Raw genomic sequence first — 9,264 nt, 5'->3', positions numbered from 1 at the left:
GGGAAACAGACCAAGAAGTACCAACTGTCCCCAGACTGACTTTTAAACAATACCAGGCAGAGAAATTACTGAAACTAAGATACATGGAAGGAAAAGTACTGAAAACAAAAATGTATGATGTACGACTAACTACCGCAAAATTCTGCTACTGTACAATGCTTGCTTGCTACTGAACCCAAATGCACCTGGACAGCCTCTGTGCAAACCGGGATGCAGACCTGGCCTTAAAAACTGGACCCCTTAAGTACTCCGGGCTGCTCTCAGAAACCCCATGTTCAGGCACTGAGGAAGTAGCCAGCCGGTTCTTCAATAAAAGGACTCTGCTGTAAATTTGACTTGTTTGGCAGTGTGGTCTTTGTGGAACTCCTGGGCACAACTGTTTCATCAGGGCTTGTCTGGGTGTACTTCAGTATACTTTAGGATCACCCCATTTGCACAGGCACCACAGCTGGAGAAACAGAGACTCACCAGACACAGACTATTTCTTGCCTCTTTTCCTCATTAAGGCATCAGTTCATCAGTCAACCCAGTCACGTGAGAGTTTTTGGTAATTTTTGAGATCAGACCCAGGACAGATGTGTTCCTGAATATTTAAAAATTCATCAGCAAGGTAGTATGATGTAAGGGACACAACACTCGAATAAAATATTTTAGGAACTCTTGATGATGGATAGAAAAAATAATAGGGTAAAAAAAAGAAGCAGCACCAGGCATGGACGCTCACACCTGTAATCCCAAAACTTGGGAGACCAAAGTGGGTAGTCTAAGCCCAGAGCAAGACCCCATCTCTAAAAATAGCCAGGTGTTGTGGCAGGTGTCTGTAGTTCCAGCTACCTGGGAGACCTGTGGCTCAAAGGAGTACGGTGCCAGCCCCATATGCAGGAGGTGGAGGGTTGAAACCCAGCCCCGGTCAAAAACTGCAAAAAAAAAAAAAAAAAAAGAGAGAGAAGGTCTCATTATTCATTCACTTCTGTATATTATAAGCAGCAATGTGAACACATGCTATCAACCTTGTTCTTTAACTCAGAAAATAATGGAGATATTCACTCTTCTGGTCTCAGTGCATGGAGGACCATTATCCACTAACCTTTGATAGTATTTTCTAGGGAAAAATGTTTACATTTTTTTTCTATCTTATGAAGCCATGGTGAAATCATGTTGTTATTGTCATTTACTTTACATTTTCTTTATATAAAACCTCAGTTCAGGGCTCTGCACCTGTGGCTCAAGCAGCTACGGCGCCAGCAACATACACCTGAGCTGGTGGGTTTGAATCCAGCCCAAGCCCTCCAAACAACAATGACGGCTGCAAACAAAAAAATAGCTGAGCGTTGTAGCGTGCTCCTGTATATCCAGCTACTTGGGAGGTGGAGGCAGGAGACTCGCTTGAGACCAGGAGTTGGAGGTTACTGTGAGCTGTGATGCCAGAGCACTCTATGCAGGGCAACAGCTTGAGGCTCTGTCTCAAAAAAAAATAAATAAATAAAATAAAAAAATGAAATAAATTTGAAAACCATCAAATCAGGCTCAGCGCCCATAGCCTAGTGGGTAGGGCACAGGCCACATGCACCAGGGCTCGAGGGTTCAAACCCGGCCCAGGCCCGCTAAAACAAAAAATGGCCAAGCATTGTGGTGGGTGGCTGTAGTCCCAGCTACTTGGGAGGCTGAAGCAAGAGAATTGCTTAAGCCCAGGAGCTGGAGGTTCCTGTGCTCTACCAACGGCGACATAGTGATACTCCGTCTCGGAAAAAAAATAAACGGTAGTTACCATTTAGTATTTGGGTAACAGATTGACTTCCATCTGTATTTGTAGCATTCATTATTTCACAGCACAAACTTTGGAAACCCAGTAGAAAAATTTAACACAAAAAAATCACTGCTGCAAAACGTGAGATGATTATAGGTTAAATAACATTCTTGGTGAAAACTAGTCAGAACCCACCACTGCTCAACTTCACTTGGGACACCAGAAGACAGAAAAAGCCAACTATTACTTTTCTCCTCCAGCACCCTCTTATTGATCTAAGTTTCCAATTATCAAGTAGAAAATGGACTTAAAATGGAACATGTACCCCTGGGGATACAGGCAGAGAGACACAGAGTACAACACAAATTAAGTGCCCATTAATGGTACAATAATCAATGGTACAGGACTTGTTGGCCTGTATCTCATAAAATTGTCAATCAAAGGGGCTATGTCTATTAATGCTTCATGTTTAAAAGTATAAATGTGTTGGTTGACCTGATTCTAAGTGGACCTCAATATGGGTTGGTCCTGAGGGCTTTCCTAGAGGTATGCTCTTCCCAGATAGAGTTCACCTGGACATTGATTTTTTTTGGCCATTTGACGTCACCCTCCAGATGCTGGAGTGACACCTATTAATCATGTTCTTCCTGTACCTTCATTGGAAGGCTATTGTTTTCTGGAGAAAAGGTAATATGAGTATATAATTTAGACAAGTGTCTCACCAGCAAGAGAATGAGGAAATCAGGCATCTAAAGAAACCAATGAGCCACCTCTTTTTCTCCAATCCAGCATGTAAGAGGTTTAAGAAAGTGTGCTCCAGCTGTCCTGGCACTCCTACTACAGAGTCGGATTGTTTAGTCAGAGGGAAGAGTGAAGTATTAAGCACTGAATATGTAGCCCTGGCATTTGTTAGAAAGTCTTAGCCAACAGCTTTCCATAGGTAGAGAAGAAAAGACAGACTACCCTTGGACAGGGCATCCTACAGATATTGGGCCAAATTATTGCTGTCCAGAAAGGCACCATTGTCATGGACCAAGTAATACCCGTGGACAATGCTGTGCCCATCTCAGGTGGCCAGAGTTGTCTGGGCCTTGCACTTTCCTACCGAGAATCACATCATCAGATTCCAGTGGAAGAAGGCATCCCTTACAAAGCACGTACCCCCTTTCTACGTTCAATTCCCGGGTTTCATACTTAACTGTGTTTGGGTACCTCTTTTTAGCCTTTGCCTCATCAAGTCCTCTTGCTCATATGACCTCCCTGTCTGCCCTGATTTTTTCCAGTAACCAGAGTGAAAGAGCTGCCCATTGATCCAGCCTGACAGGAATCTGGATCAGCCTGAGTCTTCCTGGATCTTTTTCAGGGGGTCTGTGAAGCATTTTAAGACAGATCATTTGCCTCCAGTTCAGTGGTGGCTAATGAGAGCTTTCTTTTTTTCTTTTCTTTTCTTTCTTTTTTTTTTTTTTGAGACAGGAGTGTCACTATGTCACCCTTGGTAGAGTGCTGTGGCATCAAAGCTAACAGCAACCTTGAACTCTTGTGCTCGGACTACAGGTGACACAAAGCCCAGCTATTTTCTTTGTTATAGTTGCCATTATTGTTAGCAAGCCCAAGCCCAGTTCAAACTTGCCAGCCCTGGTGTATGTGACCTGCACCTTAACCACTGAGCTAGGGGAGCTGAGCCTTTTTTTTAGACAAAATCTCACTATGTCACCCTCAGTAGAGTGCTGTGGCATCACAGCTCATAGCAACTTCAAACTCTTCGGCTTAAGTGATTCTCTTGCCTCAGTATCCCAAGTAGCTAAGACTATAGGAGCCCGCCACAATACCCAGCTATATATATATATATATATTTTTTTTTTTTTTTGACAAGACATGCAAAAGTTTATGGAATGCTTCACGAATTTGTGTGTCATCCTTGCGCAGGGTCCATGCTAATCTTCTCTGTATCGTTTATTTTTATATATTTTTTGGTTGTAGTTGGCACTGTTGTTTAGAAGGCCCGAGCTGGGTTCAAAACCAGCTCCTAGCACTCTGCACGGCTGAGGTGAGTGAGCTCAGGAGTTACAGACCAGCCTAGGCAACAGTGAGACCTTGTCTCTTAAAAAAATAGCTGGGTGCTGTGGTGGGCACCTGTAGTCCTACCTACTTGTGAGGCTGAAGCAAAAGGACCACTGAGCCCAACACTTTGAGGTTGCTGTGAGTTATGACACCACAACATACTACCGAGGGTGACAAAGTGACACTTCTGTCTCAAAAAAAAAGGAGGGACCACAAGAAGGGCATGGAGTATCCAGTTTGTCCCACAACCAGAAATGGTCCCGTGTGTCCAGAGTCCACACTTGCGAAAGAAAATACAAGTTGTTCAAGTGTAACAGTAGTTACACATACAAGTTCTGTTATCTAATCTTAGGAGCAGAAAGCCAAGAGGTGTGAAGAGTGAATTAAAGACACAGAGGAAGGGGTGAAAATGTCAGGCAATTGAGAAAAAGAGTCTGGTGTTTTAAAGGATAAAGATGGTTCCAGGGCGGCGCCTGTGGCTCAGTGAGTAGGGCGCTGGCCCCATATGCCGAGGGTGGTGGGTTCAAACCCAGCCCCGGCCAAACTGCAACAAAAAAATAGCCGGGCATTGTGGCGGGCCCCTGTAGTCCCAGCTGCTCGGGAGGCTGAGGCAAAAGAATTGCGTAAGCCCAAGAGTTAGAGGTTGCTGTGAGCCGTGTGATGCCTCGGCACTCTACCCGAGGGCAGTACAGTGAGACTCTGTCTCTACAAAACAAAACAAAACAAAACAAAACAACAACAACAAAAAAAAAAAAACAAAGAAAACCAAGATGGTTCCTTCTCTTCTTTACTTTGGGTTCAAAGGAGTAATGATGACCTTGAGTAGTGATATCAGTTTCATAATCTTGATCTCAATACTTACAACTAATCAAATACAGCTTAAGACAGGCAGAAGAAAATATAGATAGGCAGATTTATTTTAACTCCATAGTGGCAGACTGAGGATGAATAAATGACTTAATTGTTTTCATCAGTTTCAACATATACACAAGCAATCTGAAGAAGTTTTAAACAAAGTCTGATAACAAAAAGAACACTTTGTTGTTTTAATTAACAATTCCTTTCAGGTAGGTTAACTTGTTCACAAACAAAATAAATTCACCTTTCCAAATATTATGCCTTACATAGACCATTTTTCACATGCCTAAGTTCTATCTTTGGCACAAAGTTTTCTTTTTAAACCGTGACTTATTTTAGGACAAACATTGGCATATTAGGTTTTTTTTCCTACACGAAATGATTCCCTTTCCTTTTAATTTTCTTTACCATCTACATTTCTTGACATTCATGACTTTCTTCACATCTCTCTCATGGACAGAATACATACTGGATTCTTCTGGGTTTGTTTTTGTTTTATTGAGATAGAGTATCAAGCTGTTGCCCTGGGTAAAATCCATGCATCACCACTTAAAGCAACCTAAAACTCTTGGGCTTAAGCAATTGTCTTGCCTCAACCTCCCAAGTAGCAGAGACTACAAGCACCCACCAAAATGCCAGCTACTTGTTGCTGTTTTTTAGCTGGCCAGGGCCAGGTTCGAACCTGCCAGCCTCAGTGTTATGTGGCCGGCACCCTACCCACTGAGCTATGGGCGCCACCCTACTGGATCCTTCTTGCTCTAATGATTTTTGTATTGTGAAATAAAATTGCATCCCAGTTAAGTCTTTTCTTTATAAAGGCCTGAGAAAGGAGGCCTGTGTGTGCAAAGGATTTAGGTCTCTAACCTAAAGTTCAGACTTCATCCAAACAAGAGAGTAGGGCAGTTGGAAAGTGCTAAAAGGGATAAACCAAAACATCATCAACCAGGGAGCACAGGGACTTTAATTTTACCTTCCATTTTTAAGAGAGATATAGGAGAGGAAAACAGAGGCCCTGAATTTCCAGGGAGAGCAGAGGAGTGGCTCTAGTTATATGAACATCAGTTTTTTTACCATGGCAGAAAAAGAACTTCCCAGTTGAGCTTGTTCTGAAGCTGGAATTTGTCCATCAGACTGAGAGAGTTCCAGAGGGTCAGGGCTGGTTTGGGATTTCACAGGGGCTAGAAGGTGAATGTGATCCTGTCTCCAGGAGAGGGCAATGTCACTTCCAGGGCATCACTCTACTAGTGAGGGCATAGTCCCAGCAGAGGCCCCTTCCGAAGACATTTCTTACTCCAGGAACCCACATCATAGTAGGGAAGGGCTCAGGCTGGGTGTCTTCTTGTTAAGCCTCTAGGAGAACTCAGTGTCTGACAACCTTCTTCCCCTAGTGTAACAAACATTTCAAAAGCTTCCTTCTGCTCTTAAGACCTGCTGCTGGCCTGCCTGGCTTTTTCTCACTGTCTCCTCACCCCCATTCTGGTTATTAAGACCTGAAAAATCTGGTTCAACGTTCTACTTGTAGAGCCTGAAGCCCCCTTTTAAGCTTTTGAACATTAGTGCTAACTGGGAGATGAAGTGGATTGTCCAGGTGAAGAAGAAAAAAGCAGATGAAGCAAGTGTTGGTTAGGAGCTACCTTACCTACAAGTGAATACAGTGAAAGAGATGTAGGAGTAGTAAGTAATATCCAGGAGGCAGAATGAACTCAGAATGTCTATTGTTCCATTAGTTTACCTCAATGAAGGTATGTATTTTCCTCCCAGATTTTGGCACCAAAATGTCACATATGGGGACCAGATGTCAGGTATATACTCCCTGTTTCTTTTGTTCCAGTTGCCAAAGAATGTTTACTACTACCATGACAGTGAAACAAATGAGCAGAACAGTAGATACAAGTTTGCAAAAGGGCAAAGTTTATTAAAAGGATGTTCACTCCAGAAAAGGAACACATCTACCTTTTCAAGTGGAGAAGAACCTGAATTAGTAAACTGTTTCCCCTTACATGGATTTTCCAAGTCTATGTTAAGTGGTGTGGGGGTAAAATACTCATGATTTTTCTTGGAAACAGGGAAATCTTCCAGAATGGAAAGTCCTCCCATTTCTATCCCTGCAATCAATGAATACCATTTGTCATTGTAATTGTAGAGTATGATAGAACTGGTATACATTGTATTATGTTAATGAAAATAGGTCACTTGAGCCTACTGCCATCTTACTTGCATGCCCGCTACAAAGACCACTTTTTGTGGCCACAGCCATATCTCCACATTCTGGCCTATCTACCTCTGAGATTCATTTTTGTACAGCAAACATCAGTTCAGTTTGGGGACCCCTTCTTGAAATATCAGCTTTTGTTTCTTGGAAGCCCCCTCTGCTCAATTTGTTCCTCTTCTTATGGAAAAAGATCTCCTATCCTATCTTCATCATCTACCCCTGTCTCTCCTTAGCCCTATTAACAGGATAAACACAACTTTAAGGCTTTGAGACATGACTGACATTTGTAGAGTAGTTCTTCCACATGAATTACGATCACAATAGTGTGAGATATTTAAAGATACTGTCACTCTACACATATATAGAATTTATCTATGAATTCTGTTATGTACTAAAAAGTGTGAGTACAGGGGTGGCGCCTGTGGCTCAGTGAGTAGGGCACCGGCCCCATATGCCGAGGGTGGCGGGTTCAAACCCAGCCCCGGCCAAACTGCAACCAAAAAATAGCCGGGCGTTGTGGCGGGCGCCTGTAGTCCCAGCTGCTCGGGAGGGTGAGGCAAGAGAATTGCGTAAGCCCAAGACTAAGAGGTTACTGTGAGCCGTGGGACGCCATGGCACTCTACCGAGGGCGGTACAGTGAGACTCTGTCTCTACAAAAAAAAAAAAAGTGTGAGTACAGGTTGTAGGATTCGACACTTTGTTCACATTTGTAAAGAATTTCTGTGTTATAAACTTTTCATTTATAGAATGGTTTGAGCACAAGTTAAACACTTGCCAAGTTCTTCACATTTGTTAGTTCAACCCTTAGTAAACATCAAGAGTTTCTCTTCAACATGAATTCTATTGTGTACAAAAAACGGTGACTACTGGCATAATGATTTGCCACATCTTCAGATTGTTACCATTTTTGTCTGCTATGATTTCTCTTATGTTAACTAAGGATAAGGACCAGTGAAAACCTTTGCCACATCATTCACATTTGTAAGATTTTTCTCCAATATGACTTTTCTTATGTTTAGTAAGGTCTTATGTTTAGTAAGTCTGGTTAAAGTCATTACCGCACTGTTAACATTTGTAGGATTTGTCTTCAGTATGAATTATTTTATGCTTAGCATGTTATAAAACACGTAAAGGTACTGCTACATTCTTCATATTTGGAGGATTTCTCTCCTGTATGATTTATTCTATGTACAGTGAGGATTGAATGTGAGTTGAAGAGTTTTCCACACTGTACATATTTACAATGTTTCTCTCCAGAATGAAATGTTTTGTGTCTAGAAATGTTCACATACTAATTAAAGGCTTTGCCACATTTTTTGAACTTGGTAGTTTTCCTCCACAATAAATTCTTTGATGGACAGAAAGGATTGAGTGCAGGGTAAAGGCTTTCCCACATTCTTCACACGTGTGGGGTTTCTCTCCAGAATAAATTCTTTGATGTTTACTAAGAATTGAACTAAGTGTAAAGGCTTTGCCATATTCTTCACATTTGTAGGGTTTCTCTCCAGAATAAATTCTTTGATGTTTATAAGGATTGAACTAACATTAAAGGCTTTGCCACATTCTTCACATTTCTAGGGTTTCTTTCCACAATGAATTTTTTGATGTATAGAATGATTTGAATTATCAATTAAGGGCTTTGCCATATTCTTTATATTTGTATGGTTTCTCTCTAGAATGAATTCTTTGATGTCTAGAAAAGGTTGAGTACTGGTTAAAGGCATTGCCATACTCTTCAAATTCATAGGGTTTATCTCCAGAACAAATTCTTTGATCTCTAGAAAGGTTTGAGTACTATTAAAGTCTTTGCCACATTCTTCACATTTGTACAGTTTATCTCCACAATGAATTAGTTGATGGTTACTAAGCCTTGAACTAAAGTTAAAGGCTTTAACACATTCTTGACATTTGTAGGTTTGTCTCCTGAATGGATTCTTTTATGTTCACTATGGTATGAGTACTGGTTAGTAAGTTTGTCACATTCCTGATCATTGTAAGATTTTCCTTCAGTATCAATACTTTCATGGTTACAATATTTTCATCTGTGGGTAAACATTTGCCATAATTTTCACACTTGTTAATTTTCTCTTTCTATGAAGTCTCTTAGGCTTAGAAAGGCTTGAGCAAGACTGGAAGACTTGACTACCTTCTTTGCATTTGTACTGTTTTTCTCCAATATGAGTTAATTATGTTCTGTAATGTGTGAGCAGATGTTAGAGGCTTTCCCATATTTTTTACTCTTAAAAGGGTTTTCTACAGTATATATGGTCTTATGTCTATTTAGATTTGACAATTTTCTGAAGACATTCAAACATTTACGACATTGGAAGACTCTGCCATGGGTAACTGTTACATGTTGGTCAAGTCCACTGTAACATATATTCCG

The 9,264-nt window shown here is 41.3% G+C and overlaps 1 long non-coding RNA gene and 1 pseudogene across 1 annotated transcript in view; both read right to left on the bottom strand.

The window, feature by feature from the left end:
- The window catches only part of LOC128573124 (uncharacterized), a 58,807-nt gene that overhangs the window by 36,881 nt on the left and 12,662 nt on the right, over positions 1-9,264 (bottom strand). The window lies entirely within an intron of this gene.
- LOC128573189 (uncharacterized) lies at positions 3,629-3,728 on the bottom strand (annotated as a pseudogene).

This window comes from Nycticebus coucang, chromosome 20, assembly GCF_027406575.1.
Source record: "Nycticebus coucang isolate mNycCou1 chromosome 20, mNycCou1.pri, whole genome shotgun sequence".
NCBI lineage: Eukaryota > Metazoa > Chordata > Mammalia > Primates > Lorisidae > Nycticebus > Nycticebus coucang.
The sequence above is the reverse complement of the archived record's forward strand: the minus strand, read 5'-3'. Positions and strand labels throughout refer to the sequence as shown.